Source organism: Natator depressus, chromosome 1, assembly GCF_965152275.1.
Source record: "Natator depressus isolate rNatDep1 chromosome 1, rNatDep2.hap1, whole genome shotgun sequence".
NCBI lineage: Eukaryota > Metazoa > Chordata > Testudines > Cheloniidae > Natator > Natator depressus.
Window position 1 is genome coordinate 169,619,546 of NC_134234.1, and position 21,823 is coordinate 169,641,368.

Below are 21,823 nucleotides of genomic sequence, written 5' to 3' on the forward strand. Positions count from 1 at the left end.
GGGACAAGTAAACCCCACACTAATCTGAGTTTGACTTGCTCTTCCTTGCTATACACTCCTATTCCACATACAATAAAGTATGTTGAGTTTTTGAAGATTAAAAAGAAATTGATAACATATTAAATAATGCAAGAATATTGCCTAAAACAATTCGTTTTCTCTATGATTCAACATTTCTCCCAGCTTTTTCAGTATAACTCTAATGCATATGTATCCTATACTTAAGACATTGAGAGATTTTAAAGCATGTAAGAAAGAGGGCAGTATTTCCAGGGTTTTTTATCCAGAAGATGATCACTTACTGGGCCATGTCCATTAACAACCATACTTTCAAGGTCTATTTATAAGCCTAATCACTGATTTAGTCTTTGCCAATGCCCAGCTGTGCTTAATTTGTAATGAAAGAGGTGCCAGGGCTCAAGCAATTTAAAAAAAAAACATAACTGATGCAGCAAGCCCAGAGATGCCAGGGCTATGAACTGCTAAGCCTAGAGGTGTCAGGACTCAGCCCTGGCAAGCCCTGGCACAAATGAAGCACTAATGCCCAGTAAATCATGGATTGAATGCCTGTGCACAAATGTGCTAGGCCCTGATGTTCTGTAATTCTAATCTAAAGCTTGGTTGGCACAATTTTTTTCAGATCAAAATTTTTCTCTGTATTTCTGGTTGTTAACAGCTATTCATCAGATCTCCACACATAACCATGATAGACAAAAGCAGAAATTGAGTCCTTGGAATTTGTAAAGCAGTAAGAACAGGGAGAAGGGGATGGTGATGGGGATACCTGTTAAGGAAATACCAGATATATCCATTGTTAAAGAAACATAACCTTTTATTTTATTTATGGTAACATCATTCCATTGCAGGAGGCAGAGCTCCTTGTTTTGTGCATGCCTGTTATAATCAGATTAGACAGCTGTGCACTTAAGAAGGAGTTTGGATAACTGAGTTAACTATAACAGGGTCATGATCCTGATGTCAATTCATTGTACTGAAAATTCTCCCAATTATCTGAAATTATTCAGTGCCCCCCATTACAGTCAGCTAATTGAGGTTGTACTCTAGTTTCTGTGTAATCTTCATTAATTAAAGAGGTCAGTTTTGTTCACTACAACGACAGAGGCTCTGTTGAATGGATATAACACCATATAAGAGCTGTGGAAGAGAAAGAGTTCTTATAGAAGCAAACATGGACATAAATATCCAAGGCCAAGATTCAGAATGATCACAAAAATACCTCAATTGTAGATGAGGAAGGTATATATAATTCTGCCTTTAAAAGGTACACATTATTAATTATTATTATTATTATTATTATGATGTTCTATGTTGCTAAAGAATTGATTGTTCTGTTTTCTTCATCCCAGTATTTAGCTCCACTATAACTGAACAAGACATCAGAGCCTTTGCAGCATCTTCACACAATACAAAACAGATCACTTTCACAAATGATATGGGTATTCCAATCACACTTGAGAGACATGAAAACTCAGAAGACAGCCCCAAGCACTGAATGAAAAGGAAGCTGTGCTACAGAGGAATGTGATGCAGTTGCTTTTTGAAAAACCCCAGAGGCCTAAACTTGATTTATGCCATCCTGCTAGAAATTCTCTCGGTGATGCACTATTTCCCTGACATGGCTTCCAGACTGCAACTGGTCATGAGTAACAGTTTCTCCAAGCAAGTATCTTCAATGAAAATGGACGAGTCAATGGCCCACAGAGACAGATGAGAAACAAGGGATTCAAGAGGAGCAGCTGGAGAAAGTCCATCTTAATATCAAGTTTGAAAGTACCATTACCAAATACCATGTAAATAATACAAATCTGTCAGCATTACTGCAGATAATAAAAATGTATTTAACTGATAGGCTGTAGCTAATCACCTTCTTCAGGATGCCGCATACCAGGTTTACATATCATTTGGGTAGCAATGCACAAATCACCAAACTTAGCTGCCACTTAGTTTTGTAATTATGTCTTTTGAACAATATTCTGAGTTAGTGTGGGAATGTTCACATACTGCAGTATATGCTGGTACCTAACTACACATTTTTATTATTCATATCATACTAATGGCCAAAGGCCACAACTGAGATCAAGATCCCATTATGCTTGGGCTAGATTGTATTATACCAAGGATTGGCAACCTTTGGCCCGTGGCCCACGAGGGTAAGCTCCGGTGGGCCGGGCCAGTTTGTTTACCTGCCGTGTCCACAGGTTCGGCCGATTGCAGCTCCCACTGGGCGCGGTTCGCCACTCCAGGCCAATGGGGGCTGCGGGAAGCGTGCTGCATGCCAAAGGTTGCCAATCCCTGTATTACACACACACACACACACACAGAGTAAGGTCACTTCTTCAAAGAGTTTATAGTCTGTATAGCCAAAGCAGGTAAAGAACGGGAGAAAGGAAGTATTACTGTCCTCAGTTTACAGATGGGGAACCGAGACACAGTGATTTGCAAAAGGTCATAGGGGAAGTCCGTGAGAGAGCTAGGAGGTAAACCCAGATCTCCTAAGTCCCAGTCCAGCATCTTAACCACAAGACCAGCCTTCCTCTCTACATATATGCCTGTAATAACTAGGTCTGAGTAGAGCTAGTTGAAAAAAAAAAAGGGGAGGGGGGATCACAACATGTTTCCCCCCTCCTTTTTTTTAAAATGTTCAACCAGCTCTGTAGTTGGTCAAAAAATAGGATGATTCATTCAGAAATAATTCCCATTTTACTTAACTGAAACATCAAAATTAAGAGAATTCCAACCATTTAATCAGAAAGAAAAGAATCAAGTCAGTGGTTTAACTCTTAAACTAGATCCTTAATGCAGTGTATCTCTATCTTCCTCTCATCCCAACACATGGAGTTGTAGGCAAGGGCCACTCTAGCTATAGATGAACTAGCCAGCTGCCTAGGGCAGCAGATTTCCGGGCAGTTGCCTAGGGTGGATGATTTGGACCAGCCACCCTTCCACCATGATGAAAGGACAGCCGGGCCAAATTAGTCATCCTAGGCCTATTGGGAGAAGGCAGTGAATCCATAGAACACTGAAGTTTTGCCGGGGGTGGGGGGGCGCAGATTGCCTTGAGTGGCCTGATACAAAGCCCATTAAGGTCAATAAGGGTCTTTTCATTGACTTCAATGGACTTTGGGTCTGGCCTATAGAGATCTGTGCAAAACATTGTGGGACCAAAAAAAAAAAAACCCGAAACAAAAATAACTGAGTAAATTTTAACTTTTCACATGATATACCACAACACAGAATTCATTTTTATCAGCACAGGTTCACATATATTTGATTTAAACAAAAAATCACTGCAGCCAGAAAATAGAAATTTTTGAAAAATATAATATGATTTTTTTCTAACAAGCGACACTAAAATTCATTCTTGGAGGGCAATTTACTAACTTTTTGTATAGCACTAGGGAAATGTTCACATGCTAAAACAAAAATTTTCCACAATTCTAATTATATCAGGTACAGTAAGTAACAGTAATTGACATAGAACTACTGGAGTGCACATATACAAAACTGAATCACTTGTATAAAATGCGGGGGAGACAAATTTCTGCAAGCAGCTATCGCTACTGTGTGTGTGACTCCTGTGTTTACATTCACAAATGAGCATTTAAGGTATAACTGCCCATTTGAATGCTTACTGCAAGTGCCCATTTGCTTGCCAAAATGTGGAATTTCCACATGTGATTTACCTGGCTATGCATGAAAATTTGAATTTTTTTCTTACATTGGCTTATGCAATACCTATAAATTTAATTTACTGTATTTTTAATGGTGCTCTAAGTAGTTGGATGTCTAGAATTACTGTATGTGAATGGTTAGCATGTATGACCAACTACTTTATCTTCCCTTATCTGGCAGTCTCCCAATATTATCATTTCAATATCTCCCTTTTGTGAAAACAAGGGTTTTTTTTTAAGTTTTGCTAGAAATGACAAGGGATTTAACTGAATGTTGTCCTAGTTTTACTCTTGAAGTACCACAGCTATTTTTCATTTGACTTTAGCTTCTCTTTTCTTGAATACCTTTGGGGAAATGATAAAGAGCTAGCTTCCAGTACCTAACGAAGGACAGAATTTGATGAATGTAAAAGAGCAAGTCCAAATAGGTGGTATTCACTAAGAACTTTGCATGGAGTCTAAAAAATAGAGGTTAGTGTACTTTTTGGTTTTGCTTTTTAATGGCCTCCTGTGAAAACATGAGATGAAAATTGATATTTAATCTTTGGAACAATTTCCACAACGCAATATCACCATATTGTTTTTGTTGGGACACAAACTGCAACATAAGGGAGTTTACAGCGGGAGAGCGGGGGTGGTGGTGAACAGAATCTGAAAAATAAATAAGAAATATGTCATTTAAAATTTTTTAAAGCTATTAGTTCATTTATTTAACATCATGGTTCTAGTGAGCCATGAAAGGTATCTTTAGAATAAAGAAAGAAAGAGCCTTCTTAAACCTGTGAAACTCCTTCCTGCCACCTAAAAATGTTGTTGAGGACTTTACTGTCTCACATTTACTGTAGCTCTACATCCATGACAGAATACATTTCCACTCATACACACCTGAACAATCACAGGCAGAGACCTGCATTCCAACTTCAGCCACAGCAGATGATACTGCTGACAGCTAGTCAGCTTTGATATCTTTCCTTTAAAACTTATCATTGTGGAGACCTTCTTTACTGGAAGAACCATTATGTATTTTTATTTTCTACTGGCCTCCTTTTCTCACTCAGGCTATCCCTTTCTTCTCCTTCTCCTCCATTCTTTTCTCCCTTTTGATTTTCCCATACCCTCTATTTCTCCCTATTTGGTCTCTTTTCTTCCCTATTTCTCTCCCTCACTTCCTGTTTTGATTTCACTAGCCATTTTTACCATTGCACCTCTTCAGCAGAAGAGCATCAAGAGGCAGTCTGTGCCTTCCCTAATCCCTCCAGTCACTGCATATTTGCATAGAGACCAAGCCGGATCATGAACTACTGGCAAATATGTTGTTGCATATTACATCGACGGATAATGACGAGTAGATTTATCCATGGTGGAACTGGTATCTAGCCAATGAGATTTGTGAAAAGGAGGAAGCACTAAGGCTCAGTGGCCAGCAACTTGTTTCCAAACCTTGGTAACAGATAAAATTGGTTCAAGATTAGGAGCAAACTGAGTTTGAGATTTTAATATAAATTTGGTTTAAAGTGTTCCCTCAGTGCTTCCAAACTATGGATAGATCACTCTATGGGAGACCTTGCATGCTCAGCCTCATTTGACCAGTGACACCACTCTGCCTGCAGGACAGGGGTGCAAAAATCCAAAGAACGGCTCACAGTTAGTGTTAAGGTGCCACCAGACTCTTTGTTATTTTTGTGGATACAGACTAACACAGCTACCCCTGATAGCTTCTTTCCTTGCTTCTGTCTCTGATTGGTCACCCTGTGACTGGGAGAGGGGAGTCAGTGTGACAGCTGGTGAGATCAGCACCAGTTAGAGGACACTATGTATATAGATGTATGCACCCTCAGGAAACTTTGTCTTCACTGCCCCAAATGGTGTTTTACCTCAGGCTAAATGATGAGTGCTAGCAATCTCACTGTGAAATCTAGTGGAGACAAGGCACTGAAGTTTTACTGTTATCAAATTAGGTGAGGTACACTACAGGCAGGTGATATAGAGTTGAACTTGCCTAGCTACCTTGCAATAAAAACTAGAGATGCCTTGTTTCCACTAGGATATTACATGAGGATACCTACACGTGAGCCAGCTGTTTAAAAAAAAAACTACCTTTTTTTGCTGGAGAAGCACTCCCTTAGCTAGGAGGCAGAAACTAGGGGGCACAAAAGTGCTTCTTTTAAAGCCATCGCCCTGACTTCTCATCCTTCCCCAAACTTTTAATTATTTGCTCTCCCAGAACAGACAGGCAGCTCAGAGTTGCTAGAGGGGATCTTGCCTCCTTTGCTTCTAGTTTGGATTCTTCCAGTGAGTGGGGAATGAGGAGAAAAGGGAAGCCAACAGTATATCTCCTTGTTTAAGTCTGGGCTTTGAACCTTTTCCAGGCCCAGCTGTCCCAGACAATGTCCCAGGACTGTATCTAAAGCAGTTACTCAGTGGACACTCTCCCCTATTCCCTGACAGCTGCTTCTCTCAGTTTAGCTTGAACAATTAAATGAACTCCTAAGGACCTTGATATGATTAATTCAAATGGCTTCTCTTCACCAGTAGGTATTTGATATTGTTTTGAGTACAGACGTGAAAGTAAGCCAGTACGGTATGGCGCACCTGACCAGCTTCCCCAGGCTGGCAATTTAAAGGGCCCGGGGCTCCCTATAGCTGCTGGAGCCCCAGGCCCTTTAAATCGCCTCCCGAGCCCCACTGCCGGAGCCCTGAGGTAGCGGTGGCAGAGCTCCGGAGGTAATTTAAAGGGCCCGGGGCTCAGGCAGCCGGGTGTGAGCAGCAATTTAAAGGGCCCAGAGCTCCGCTGCAGTAACAGTGGCTGGAGCCCTGGGCTCTTTAAATTGCCCCTGAGCCCCAGGGCTCTCAGCCGCCTCTGCAGCTGGGAGCTCCGGGGGTGATTTCAAGGCGCCGGGTCTCCCAGCCACAGCCGGATCCCCAGGGCCTTAAAGGCCCTGCCTCTTCCGGTTGAGGCCATGCCCCCGCTCAGGACTCTGGCATACCGGTAAGTCCTTTAAGTTACTTTCACCCCTGTTGGAGTAACAACTGAGTGGAAAGGCATTGGGATCCCTGGCCAACAGGAGGCATTGGCAGTATAGACCCTGCCTATGCCTTGCTGCTATGAGGTCCAAAAAACAGTTCAAGAGGTGCGCAAAGGAGCTGGATTGGGAGAAAGCATCAGGCCCATATGGCTGAGATCCATTCAAAATTTACTATTTGGAGACACACTGAATTTAGGCAGGTGAAATTCAAATTAGCGAACATAGGCAAAACACAACATTGCGAATTTACAACCTCAGAAGCAACATATTGTAAAATGTTCACACTAGCAACTGAAAGGAAACACTGCTGGATCTTGTCTAAAAGTCTGCATAGAAACATTAAATGTTAATAGATGCAGACAAGTTGCTTTTGTAGAGTCAGACTTTGCAACCTTTTCACATCAAAATCTACACTGCATTCTGCTCTTCCTATCATAATTATAGCATCGATGTTTGACTTTTATAGTAATTTTTCATAATTTAGTCTCATGCCTTCCTGCTGCTGTTAATTTATTTGCTAAATTCCCCCTTTCCCTTAAAAAAATCACTTTTAAGAATAAAAATACACCATCGCATACATTTTGCTCATTTGATTGCTATCATTTTGAAAATGCTGTAGCATGCAGGATGAATCAGAATTAATTTAATAGCTGCATTTGTTCCTTTCAGCACTTCTAAACTGATAATGCCTAGAAAGGAAGTATTTTGGTATAGTGGATTGGAATCTTTAGGTGACCCTCAACTGAAAACTTCAAAATGGAGCTCCGTGGTAGTAATAAGCACTTCAGCATACCAGACACACATAATTATATATTTTATTTATTCAAGTACTCCTGTATTTTTAATAAGCTGACAAGATTTCCAATTTATAAAGCCAAGAAGAGAGAATCCCTAAACAATCTTCAACATGTTATTTGTAGATTTCCAGCTGTTTCTCTCCTCACCATGGGAATTTTGTTTACCAACATATTCATATGCATTTTAAATGGGCTGTGTTTAAAAATAAGGTCATATTTGTTGATGAGGCATCAAAAAGAACAAAATGAACATAAAAGAGAGAGAGAGAGAGAGAGAGAAGACACTGCAAGTGTTCATAAAGTAAATCAACAGCTAACACTTCATCTACAATTGTAATTAAAAAAGAGACCCAGTTACACCACCATTCTCCCATGACACAGATAAAACACAGTTAAAAGCTGAAGCATAAAGGAAAGCTCACTGTGTTGCTGTGACTGGGTTAAACCATGGACAATCTGTACTGAAATCCTTCACTGGTTTCTGCTGGTATGTGAAGGCTTCAGAGGACATTCGGTGCACACATCACATCACACTATAGCCAGCACCAGCCCCCAAAGCTGTGAAATTTCACATGGAAAGTTAAGCAGCTTTAAGAATCTACCATATATATGTGGGGGTCAAATTGGGAAGAAATAAAACTTGGTGCGTTCCTATACTCCATTCATAAAACAAGCTCCACCCACCTGGGATGCCAAAAGTCGACTCTACTCACCAGTAGATCTTAATAATATGATTGTCCACCTCCTTTTTTAGATGCTTTGGTCAGCAGTGAAATTGGGCACAATGGTGACATTTAAATGCTCATCACTGGATTTCAGAGTTTAGCAGTCCTTTTAAAGAGAATGTGGGCAGATCACACTTCTCACACAGCTATTGTTTCAGGCTGTCTGTATCTATTTATATTCAACCCACATTTTCAGGAGTTTCTACAGAACCATAAAGAGCTCTATCAGATTAAAACAGTAGCAAATAGGACTCTGAATTCCATCAGATTTGACAGACCACCATGAACCAGCAAAATTCAACTGCTTCTGCAAAGTGGTCTGTATGCTTAACTTCCATTAACTTATTTTTATTATTAACCTTGTTAATGGATGATAAGCCTGCAAATCACAATATGGTATCAACCCTTTATTTATGCCATACTTTATTTATGGCAGGTAGTGGAGAAGGCTGTGGCTCTATTTTCACAGATTGTGTCATCTCATTATTTACCTGTTAAAAAAAGAAATATGTAACATACCTTACAATTTAAATACTCAATCTCAAATTGACATACATCTATATACATTGATCCTTACGCCTGGATATGAATATATATGTACATTATTCATACTGTAGTAAGCTAGTGCTTAGAACTGCAAAATGTGAACTAAAATCTGCAGAGGCAACATAGTCCAATGGATAGAGCATTGAAATGGAATATTTTTTCTACCTCGTGGATTCATGATAGGCAGAGAGACACCAAACTCAGATTCATTCTTAGGCTGTAGAAAAGGAGACACTTGACAAATGTATCTTACAGCTGAATTGAAAATGGGATTACTTGTGGCATTAGGTGTTACTTAAATTAAGTAAGAATGGTGCTTCAGAGCAGGGACCATCTATCACTCTGTTATTATAATGCCTAACACAATGAGGCCCAGATCTCAGCTGGCCCCTACATGCTACCATAATACATATAAATAATAAGAAGAACAACAACAATAGCAGCAGCATCTGGACCTCAGACTGTTAAAGCTTTGGGGCAAGAATTGGGATCCTCCGTTTTTGTATAACACCTAACACAACAGTGTCCTGACCAAGGACTTTGGTAAACTAGCAACGACAGTAATGCTAATAGAAATGCAATAGTCAAATGTCCATAATGCCAGCAGACGTGTCAGGATTATAAAACTGAAAATTGAGACTGGGAGACATGGTACACTGGAAACCCAAGGAGGACAAACTATAATCATTGTGACAGAAGAGAAATTGTAACTGAAAGCCACTTGCTACTTCACTGTACAAAATACAAATTAGTGAAAGAAAGATAATTCAAGCTATCATAAATAATAAAAGAATTCCTGATAAAAAGGGAAGAGGAAAACCCTGGGAACTTGGAGAGAAAGGGAAAAAAATAAGAAGTCAGGAAGAGCATTTCAGTGTGTGGCAAGCTGTCACTGGAGCAAACATGGATAGTAATATACAGTGGACACATTGTTTAAAACACCATTATCATTGTAAAAGAGTGCTCGAGTCCTAAAAAAAAAGTAAGAAACAGGACACACTTCCAGTACACCAGGAATACTGGAACGCTGCTCTGTCTCCCACAAAAAGCGCCAGAACTGCATTTCAGTGTGTTCCAGCATGACTCAAGCCCTGCTATAAAACCTGGCCCTGTATATATACTTGATGTATTAACTTTGGCAACACTTTCGTACCTTGTCATTCCATTAAAGTTAGTGAAACTGAACTGAAAGAGAGAGATTTTAAAATATTTCTTGTTGTTTGTAAACATTTGGGACCTCATTCTCATTTACAGTAAGACTTCTTTACAACATTCTGGCAGTGTAAAGGGGCCTTAGGGCTGGTTGACCTACAGAAATTGTACCACTTTGACTACACCAGTATTCTTAAAGCAATACAACTCCTTTCCTCCTCATCACCAACAGCACCCACACACCCCTCCTGTAGATGCAGCTAAATCAGTATAAAGGTGCATTATACTGGTATAGCTATTCCAATACGGGCAGGGGAATAAGCTATACCAGTATAATGCACCTTTATACCTGTATGACTGAACTGACACGAGGGCTTGTACCGGTATAACTATTTCAGTGAGAAAGCACACACCTAACTGACATAGTTATAGCAGTAGAAAAACTGTGTTTAGAGCTGGTCTTAAGGTGGGGGTGCAGCTGTGATTTACATCCCTTTTCACTGCCAGAGTAGTGTAAAGGGGCCTTACTGTAAATGAGAATCGGGCCCTCAAATTCTTTAGTTTCCCATAAAAATCAGTGTCATATAGGAAGAAAATAGCCTTGGTTTTGAATTAAAGGACATTGACAATTTTTTCGGAGAGAGAAACTGGTTTAATTATATGTTACTGCATCTTTCCCTCTATTTGCATAATTCTCACGGATAAGACTAGAAAGATAAACATCTTTTCTGACAGGTTCGTATAACAACAAAGTATAGCAATACACTGACATTCTCAACATTTATTTATTTGCATTTTTACTTACTATTTCCCTCTATTCTTCCCATCTTTCAAGCAAGCTTGACAGGAATGGTTACTAAAGTTCTTGTCATTCTTGTTTAAGATGCAAGATCTGTTGTACCATGCAATATGTGTTAATATAAGAGCAGAAGAGAAGTCATGCATTGTAATGATCTGAAGCAAGACTCTTATGCTGTTGGCTGTTTGAAATAACAAGCAATACTTGTTCAAACAAAGAGCCAGGTTCCAATACCCATACTTGTCTTGGGTAGCATCTTATGCCATGAGTGTTTCAACTGACTTCAGTGGAACTGGTTGTGGAGTAAGGTACTATTTAATAAGAGGAAGATCATAAGTCTCTGGACCAAAGTGGGTCTACATCATTGGCAAAGCTACTCTGGAGTATCTAATTAGCTTCTAAAAGCCAAGTTCAGCTCTGGGGTCAAAAGGGGATGCTTCCATTCACTTTAATAGGAGTGGCACTTGCTTGTGATAGTGCTGAATTTGATCCTGTTTCTTAACTCTGACTCCTCAAATAGGCTAAGATTGTAACTTTACACTCTGCCCCTAGTAATGGATGAGATAGAATAAATCGCAACTCATCATCACAGTTCCTCCCATTTTACCATCTAGTTGTATGGATGGAGGGTAATTTATTTAATCTCTTTTTCTGAAACACCTGCCCCCACCCCCCCGGTGATCGAGCTCCTCCCACTTTCTCTCCCTTTGCTTGTAGAGGGGAGTAGCAACTGAGCTGTCTCTACCCTCATGACTGGAATCAATCTGCACATGGCCAAGCAGCAGAGTAAGGGGCAAGGGGCTTTACTCCCGTTTGGAAGAGCAAAAGCTGTGAGAAGATAGCCAATAAGAATGAGAGGCTCCTGGTGGATTGGTGTAGCTTACAGGCAACACACCACCCCCCTGTCCCAACTGTAAGCATTCCGTGTTGCAGTGCACTGAAATATTTTGTGCTAAGAACTCACCTATACTAGATTCTGTCATTCTTAAGGCTTGTTCCTGTCTCTCTTCATTACAGCCACTAAACTGGAGATGCAAGTAAGGCTATAGCCTTGGCATAAAACAAAGAAAAGGATTTAAACTTTGATTAAAACACACAGAAATCCAAATTGCTTCCCTACAGAAAATTCCCTAAGCATGTCTTGAGGAATTCCATTGAGCGTGCAAATACAGGTGCTTCTAGGAGAAGCCAGAGAAAACAACTTGCCTATTTCTTACCTACCTGGCCAAGCCTGCCTGTACCTTTGGCTGCCCTGTCACATGCCCTTTCTAGAAGTGCTGTCTGCAAGTACATAAAATGGGATACTTCCCTTACGGCTTTGAAGGCTTTGTCAAAGTCACAGTTCTTCCTGGTGAGTTTGATCTTCTCAGGCACAAGCAAAAGAGAGGGTGATCATAGTGGTGGCTCTTATAAGCTGCTTCATAGACCTCAAACTGAGCTCTGTCTCCAGAATAATGAGAGAGGACTCCACCTGCTCTCTTCCGGCTGAAGAGTCTTTAAAATATTGTAAGTCTCCTCTGCAGAAGAAACATGTCACCCCTTCTCTGGGAGGCTGTGGAGGAGAAAGACAGAGTGAAGGCCTTGCCCCACTTTCATTAGCCTTTGTTCAACATGCTCACCAATTTGTCAGACTCAAGGGGCAGGAATTGTCCTCCATGGTACCCCAGAAAACTATTGCTCAATAACGTTTTGACTCAAAGCCTCAAAATTCTAATCAAGATTCTAATTAACTAATTTGGAGTAGTTTTTTGTAGATAAAGTAAGGCAAATAATGCAGATGAACATGCAAGTGTAACCTTTCCTTGCAAATATTCATACCAAGTACAACAACTGACAAAGCTCTCTCTTTTCCACAATTTGCAATAGAAGGGTTCGATTCACTGCTTATGATGCTATAATGGACTATACTGCCACAGGACTTCATATAAAATATAATCTAGTAAAACCTGTTCAGCAGATGTTGTATTGCACAAGAAAATAAACATCCATCAGGTCCTCATTTAAGAAAGCCATAATAAATTTTACACATACATAGACTGTATTCTAACTTTTGCCAATCTAACTAAATTGTGAGGAAAATTCCCAGCGTTTAAACTAAGAATTGAATTTCAGTATATGTCCTATATAGGGACAAAACTGAGATTCGAAACATCAGTGCTAATATCACCAAATCTATCAAACTCAGTAACTAAAACAACTGTGAACCATTCAGTTTTGGTAAAGAAAGTTCAGTTCTTTTATGCCAAAGTATTTCAACGGGGTTGAGTTCCTTATCGTCCTCAAACAGAATTACAGCTAGTGTTTCTGTATTTGAGTGCTTGTCTGGCAAAGAAACCTGTCCTCCATGGTGGAGAAACTGGAATCAGGAACAGAATAATTGCAGATGGAGTTATGCTATCGTGTTATTACTCCAATTCTGTACCCCTCGGGATACTGGTCTTCCTGGCTGAATCTGCATTGCCTCCTATTTCGCAATATTGCAACCTATTTTCAATACAATACTAGTCTACTGTGGCTAACAGGAGTTTCCCAGCCCTTCCTAATTGCTCCCCAACTGGATTCTGTCCCTCTGGGGCAGATCTACTCTGCTGCTCCCAACAGAAACATGCCCGGCATATAGTTAGAGCTAGTTGGGAATTTTCCAATGACATGTTTTTAGTCTAAACTGAAACTAATCATGGGAAACTGAAAGGGCTGGTTTAGAAAAAAATCCCAATTCAAACTTTTTTTTTTGAAAAACAAAGTTTTAACATTTTCAAAATGAAAAAAAAAGTGTCAAAACAACTTTTACTTATGAAATTTTAGTTAATTTATACTAAAGAAGATATAAATAATTTAAAAGGCAAAATCAACCCAAAACATTTTGAAATAATTGAAATGAACTGTTTCAATTGACCCAAATAATTTCCCCCCCCCCAGATTATCAGGTCACAAAAATGTTCAAGATGTTGCCTTTTTCCCATATCATTTTGAAAACTTCTATGGGATGGTATATCTGTTTCCTGCCCAGGTCTACATACAGCACCTTGTGATGTGGCTGACTAATTGGTGCTCTTCCACACAGGGAACCCCTATAGAATGCTGCCCCTCCCTCCCTCTGGGCCGACATATGAAGTCATCTTCATCATCATTATTTCTTATTTACTCAGCCTCAGCCATCATGCAGGTCTTATCCACCCCCAACACAGTCTCTATGGCCTAACCTGTAGAGCTGTTGAATAAGGCAAACAAGTTATTTTCAAATAATTGTTGTGAATCAGTGTGTCAAGTTCACTCTGCTACTATTCAAGAGGCCACATTATTGATTGCTTGCAAATATTGGGACAACCTTCAGTTTATTCATGAAATGTTCAAACACCCTAAATGTTTAATGATATTTTAGCTAGAATGATTATCCACTGAAAATTGGTACTAGCCATGCATTATTCATTGCTCCTATTATTCATTCTCCTGCTTACAAAGTTTCAGTCATCTGATCAGAAACACCGCTGTGTAACTTAGAGGACCGATCATGCCCTATGGAAAGGGAGTAGTCAATTAGAACAATACATGAACCATTTTTCTCCAGAAACCATTCAAACAAATTCAACAAATATATTAGCAGACATCATGATTTATTCTCAAACAGAAAAAAGCTAGCTAAATCAGATAATGTTTAATTTTCTCCACCTATTTATCTGCATAATTGATTGGTTCTGCAATAAATTCATTCCTTAATTGATTCACTGCATAACTATTTGTCTACATAATTTATTCATTTTACTGTTCATCCCCTGCATTATTATTGCATATAACTGATTCACCACATAAAGGTTTTACTCAAAGTTAAATTGATTCTTTGCACAATTGATCAATAGCATACTAGTCCTGGCCAGTCTCTGCTTATCTTCTGACTCCTCTCCTCAGCACCATAGAGGATCTCTTCTTCGCTTCTTATTCCCCCAAAACGTGAAGACCATGCCACATGTTGTATTTCAGACATGATACCAATAGTCAGGATAGCTGGTCTTTTAGGTCATAGAATCATAGAACATCAGGGTTGGAAGGGACCTCAGGAGGTCATCTAGTCTAACCCCCTGCTCAAAGCAGGAACAATCCCCAACTAAATCATCCCAGCCAGGGCTTTGTCAAGCCTGACCTTAAAAACTTCTAAGGAAGGAGATTCCACCACCTCCCTAGGTAACACATTCCAGTGTTTCACCACCCTCCTAGTGAAAAAGTTTTTCCTAATATCCAACCTAAACCTCCCCCACTGCAACTTGAGACCATTACTCCTTGTTCTGTCGTCAGCTACTACTGAGAACAGTCTAGATCCATCCTCTTTGAAACCCCATTTCAGGTAGCTGAAAGCAGCTATCAAATCCCCCCTCATTCTTTTCTTCCGCAGACGAAACAATCCCAGTTCCCTCAGCCTCTCCTCATAAGTCATGTGTTCCAGTCCCCTAATCATTTTTGTTGCCTTCCACTGGACTCTTTCCAATTTTTCCACATCCTTCTTGTAGTGTGGGTCCCAAAACTGGACACAGTACTCCAGATGAGGCCTCACCAGAGTCGAATAGAGGAGAATGATCACGTCCCTCAGTTTGCTGGCAATGCTCCTACTTTTACAGTCCAAAATGCTGTTAGCCTTCTTGGCAACAAGGGCACACTGTTGACTCATATCCAGCTTCTCGTCCACTGTAACCCCTAGGTCCTTTTCTGCAGAACTGCTGCTGAGCCATTCGGTCCCTAGTCTGTAGCGGTGCATTGAATTCTTCCGTCCTAAGTGCAGGACTCTGAACTTGTCCTTGTTGAATCTCATCAGGTTTCTTTTGGCCCAATCCTCCAATTTGTCTAGGTCCCTCTGTATCCTACCCCTACCCTCCAGCGTATCTACCTCTCCTCCCAGTTTAGTGTCATCTACAAACTTGCTGAGGGTGCAATCCACACCATTCTCCAGATCATTTATGAAGATATTGAACAAAACCGGCCCCAGGACCAACCCTTGGGGCACTCCACTTGATACCGGCTGCCAACTAGACATGGAGCCATTGATCACTACCCGTTGAGCCCGACAATCTAGCCAGCTTTCTATCCACCTTATAGTCCATTCATCCAGCCCATACTTCTTTAACTTGCTGGCAAGAATACTGTGGGAGACCATGTCAAAAGCTTTGCTAAAGGTCATGTGAACGTGTCATCTAAAGGGGGTCCCTTTTAGCAGTAGTGCCTGTCAACCAAGTTCTCTTCTATGAGTGTCTTCTACACATAAAAAAAGTAAATACACACCAAAGAAAACCCAAGATTCGTGTTAATGGACCACCCCAAAGATAGCTCAATAAATTAATTATTCAATCCTGAATTATGTTAAAATCTCTTGATTGTCAGTTACACATAGTGGAAAGGGGCCATTAATTGTAATATAGCCATAGTAATGGTTATCTCTGGTAGAAGCTGTAGGAATATATCTTTTGCATATGTTAATTTTGCATTCCAGATTATCAGCCAACAGACAAGTCAGTCTCCAAGAATGATATGAGCTTTTCCAACTAAATACTCATTTTATGACTTTGCACATGCCTGGGATTGGTGGTACCATTACCAGTGTTTTGTTCCATGGCAGGTGGCATGATCTGAGACCACAGCATCAGAACCAGCTTTCAACAGGTTATGATGCTGACCAAGCCATTGCGAGGATGATGCTCACTAATTATTAACTGGACAACTGGGCTGATATTTTCTGAAAGGCATTGGTTCTCTGTTAAATAGTTGTCTATTTCCCAGCAGGCTTTGGCTGGGAACAATCAAGCAGTTTTCTGGCATTCCTATGGTATAAGTCCCCTTGCTGTTAAAGTTGGTTGTTGTGGCCACCTTTCCCATAATTTATTTGCAGGTTTGAGTACAGTTGTGTTAAGAACACAAGAAACACACAAGCGGGCCTTATTACCATGACTAGGTACAAGACCCCTGTAGGAAAATATTTCTCTCCCACTATTATAGTAGATTGAGTATTGAATCTCCTTAAGATCCAGGACACGTGGCAGGTGCCCTCACATTTATAATTACTTACTATGATTAGGGACTACTGGCTGCAGGACAAACACTGCAGTCTGAATTATTGTATTTCAAGAAAACCTGTAGCGTTGGCCTTTAATGCAATTGCCAATGTGCTGTGCTTTCCTTCTGCATTATTCAGAGTGGCATCAGAAAGGAGTTTTTGCATACATGCAATAAATCCTTTTCAAATGTAAATAATCTGATTTTCTGAAGACATACAAACAAGCAAAAAAACAAACTAAAACAAAAAAATCTAAACCCGATTAATATATCTATTTTAAAATCAAGATAGTTGCAGCATTAAAGACTAAGTAAAATACCTACCTGAATGTCTGTTCTTTAAATAAACCATTTGCAGTTTCACTAAGTGACAAATTGTACTTGACTGAAAGTACAACAAACTTCCTTTCTGAATGTTCTATATTTAAATATTGCTTAACTGATTTAAGTAAATTTTTCTTTCAGACATTTTTTTCATTTTGGTTGACAAATTACATGCCAAGTTTGAGCTTAGTGCAAATTAATAAAATTGAAGCATAAATTCATGAAAAATTTGGTTTATAATATAAATGGCAACTATCCTTTAACTACAGCAGCCTCCAGGCTATTAGTGTAGTATTCTAATACATCACCCATGAAATCAGTGTATTGTACAATAACATTTAACAATTAATGTCCAGAGAAATTATGCATAGTAGTTTTAATATATGTATCTCATGAATTTTACAGTTTGAATGTAAATGTATATAAAGCATATTTGACCATGGGTATTTCCAGGCTGCATAGTTCCCTTCCTTCACTGTGTTATTCCCAGAACAGACAGTTTACCCAAGGACACCAGCTTGCTTTTTCTTCAATGATCAGAGCTGTAATTGCTACCATTGCAAGTTACCCACACAGCACTTCCTGTGAAAGCCTACTTTATTCCTAAGGTAAAAGCATTACAGAAAAAACATATTAAAAAAAAATTAAGAACCTACATACATGTTAATAAGTTTGCCAAAGTTAACTCCAACCCTAACATGGGCTTTGGCAGGAGCAGTCCTTCAAACCCCAACTCAAAGGGGTTACAAGTTCATCACAGCTTTAGCTCAGAACAAGCACTCAATTATGTGGTCTCCGTAGGCCCAGTCCTTCCAATCCTTTCCAAAGGATTGGGCTCCTCTGTGGCCCAGGGGTCCTGTCCATTTGCTGTATCAGGAAGAGTCCGTGAGCCAGTTTAAAACCAGGTTATTTATCCAAAATCCCTTTCTTTGTCCCTGAAGAATTCAGTTTGAACTAGTATATGCAAACATCTCCAGGGGAAGACTTCAAAGGGTTATAATGGAGCAAGCACATTTGCATCCCACTTCCCACTAGAGAAGGTATATACAGGGCCAAAATAACACATACACAATGGCATTTTTAATACAATGTACCTCAAAATTAATAACTCTAATTCAAACAGATTCAACTTAATTGAACAAAATGTATCTTCATTCCATAAGGTTTGTTCAGGACATTACAGGATATTGTCAGTCTGTCACACTACTTTCAGTAGACAGGGACAATAACTGATCACTGTCATCTTTGTAACAGCACATCTGAAGACTGTTATGTTCCCCATTGCTCTTCTTTTCTTCTGACTAAACATATCCAGGGTTTTGTTTTGTTTTTTAACTTTTCCTCGTAAGTTAGGCTTCCAAAAACCTCCTTTTTTGCTTTCCTCTGTACTATCTCCAGTTTCTCCACGTCTTTCTTTCAAGTGTGGTGCCCCAAACTGGACACAATATCTAGCTGAGGCCTGACCAATATCGAGTAGGGTGGGATAATTACCTCCCCTGTCTTACATACAACATTCCTGTAAATACAGCCCAGAATATTAGCCTTTTTTCCCCAATTGCATCGTATTGTTGGCTCATATTTAGTTTGTGATTCATTATAATCCTCAGGTCTTTTGCAGCAATAACACTACCTAGACAGTTATTCCCCATTTTGTAATTGTGCGTATGATTTTTCCCTCTTAAGAGTAGGATTTTGCATTTTTCTTTATTGAATTTCATTTAGTTAATTTAAAACCAATCCGTTCGAGGTAATTTTGAATTCTAATACTCTCCTCCAAAGTGCTAGCAACCCTTCCCACCTTGGTCATTCACTACTTTTATAAGCACACTCTCCACTCCATTATCCAAGTTGTTAATAAAAATGTTGAAAAGTACCAGAACCAGAACATAGCCCTGTGGAATCCACTCCAGTCTGAAAGATAAGTGCTCTTTGAGTACAGTCTTTCAACTAGTTATGCACCCACTTTATAGTAATTTCCATGTATACCACATTTTTTTAGTTTCCTTATGAGAATGTCATGAGGGACTGTGTCAAAAGCCGTATTAACATCGAGATATATGATGTTTACTGTTTCCCCCCAACTATGAGCCCAGTAACCCTTTATACACCCACACAAGTTTTGAATATTACCAAATTAATTTCAAAGATGGATATTCTTTGCAGACTAATAATTGAATGGATATCCTTTTGTTTAGGTTTTCTAACTTTTGATAAACGATTTGCTACTGTACAAATTTAGCAAAAGGGATTGCTTTATTGTGACAACAACTGACCTTTCCACCCTGTTTCTCAATCCTAAGAACGTCTATTCATCATAACTATTTCCACAGGAAAAAAATGTGATAGAGCAAACAGAGGATTATAACGAAAAAAAAAACAAAAAAACCTTTTAGTACAAATCAGCAGCAGGAGGCGATGGCTTGTGGGAAGAATATTTAATGAACATTTATTCTTCAATAATTAACCACTCTGGGAGTAAGTTAGCCATGGATACAAGAAAGGCAAATTGGTATTTTCTTTATGAACATTCCTAAGCTTTAACAGTACCAAAAGAGCTATTTATCAATGAAATTCTGAATCATAAACACAAACCAGCTGCTGCAAATACATTTGAATGAATCTTGACACAGGGAGGCATAATTCAAATGTTTAAATGTATAATGAATCATTTAAGCCATTGTTGAACAATGATGGGATAATGCTTCATTTATTAAATGTCTCCTTCTAGCAGCAGAATATGAATATGATCTTCACAAGCATTTGGTTTAGATACTCTAACTAGGGCAAGAGTACTTACATTACACTAGATCAACACAGGATTATTTACTGGGGAACTAAAAAATGACAGTGCCTATTTTCTGTCAAATGGAATTTTTTTATCTATATATGAAAAAAAACCACTGGATTAGTATATTTTGCCACTTTGTACAATAAATTGGAATACAGAAAAAAATTGTACTTTAAGGATGGGGGTGGCGGTCCAGAATGTTCTGTGGCAAATTGCTGGCACTACTATGATGGGTCTCGCACTGTCTCTTCTTGGGGGGGGAGGAGGTTCAGGGCACTGTTTCTTGCCCCTGAACTGGGGAATTAACTGCCCCATAAGTGTCCTAGAGGAGGGGAGTGGAGAGGGAGGGACCCGGGCCCGCCCTCTACTCCCAGTCCCAGCCCAGGGGCCCTAGGGATAGAGGTAAACCACTAGAACTAGCGGTTCCTTCCCCTGGGCTACTTCCCTCTCCTGCCCTTCAGCTTGTGGGGCTTCCTGCCCTCCCTCTGCACAAACCAGGTGTCCCTTTACCTAGGGTCTTGGTCTTGTTAGCCCACCGCAGCACTTCTCCAAACTCTCCTCTGCTTCCCTCCAAACTGCTCTCTGCTCCAACACCAATCTACTCTGTTTCAACTCCTCCAAACTCCTCTCTACTCCAACACCAATCGACTCTGCTTCAATTCCTCCTAGTCTGATTGAAGCGGGGGGGGGGGGGTTATCATGTGACTGGCTTCAGGTGCTTTAATTGGCTTCAAGTGCTTTAATTAATTTACAGCAAACTTTCTTTCCTCTCCAGGGAAGAAGGCTCCCTTCGAACCCTCTCCTGCTGCCCTCTGGCCTGGGCTTTTCTTGCTTTTTGCCCCTGCTTTAGTTCCCGCCCCGACCGGGCCAGACGCTTTTTCTTCGTTTTGTTTTTTTTTTCTTTGCTGTTTTTTTTTCTTTGCTGCCGTTCGAGTGCTGGTCGGCTGCCAGCTTGCCTGCCAGCCCCCCCACGCCTGCCCTCGGACGCTGCTATTGCTTCAGCTGCAACCTCTGGAGGAGGGGGGAGGACTGTCGACCCGCTCCCCGGAGGAGGGGAATGGACGCCCCCAGACCCAACCGTTTTGCTGTTTGTTTGTGGACCCGCAATTAGTCATCTTCTTATCTTTGCTTGGCATTTTTGGAATGCTCCACAAAGACCGGGAGAGAAGACAGCTGACAGAGACATCGCCCGGGGAAGCTACAAATCATCGTGGAGGGGGCCGTAAGACTGAGTAACTTTTGAACTGTACTCTCGTGTGGGGGGAGTTTGACTGCATCTTAACTGCGTTTGTAGGGGCACAGGGGGTGTGGCATGGAGCTGCCCCCCGATCCATCGGTGCCCCCCCCCAACACTACTGCAACCGTCACGGCCCCCCCCCGCCGTCCATCCCTGCTGGCAACCTGCCGTCTGCCTCTAGCCTCAACTGCTTGCTTTGAATTCCATCACCCGGACCAGACACAACAGACAACCAAACGAGACTCTTTGGATAAACACGCGTGGGTCTGCGTTCCCCCCCCACCCCCGGACTGCCCACCCCACACTTTGCCCCACTACGTGACCCCAACTCCTGTTTCCTTCCCCTGTCCAGTCTGACCCATTTGGCCACCCCCCCGCCTGCAGCCCAACAGGGAGAAGTGGTTAATCTGCTTCCTCCTCCCCCCTTCTCCTTCTGGTGTCTCCCCGTCTCTCCCTCCTTACGATGGCGCGGAATGAGAGGGGTGAAGCACCTCTAACCACCTCAGTTGCCCCTACCCCACCTACCCCCCTGCCCAACCCCCAAGCCCCCCTCCCCACCACTGCTGCCAAAACACCTGCCACCGCAGCCGGAGGCACCGGGGCGACTATTACCGCTGCTACGCCCACCGCCCCCCCAGATTCTAGGAAAGCCCACCCGGTTAGCCAGAAAGGCCAGGGTGCGAAGAAGGGGAAGGGCCCCG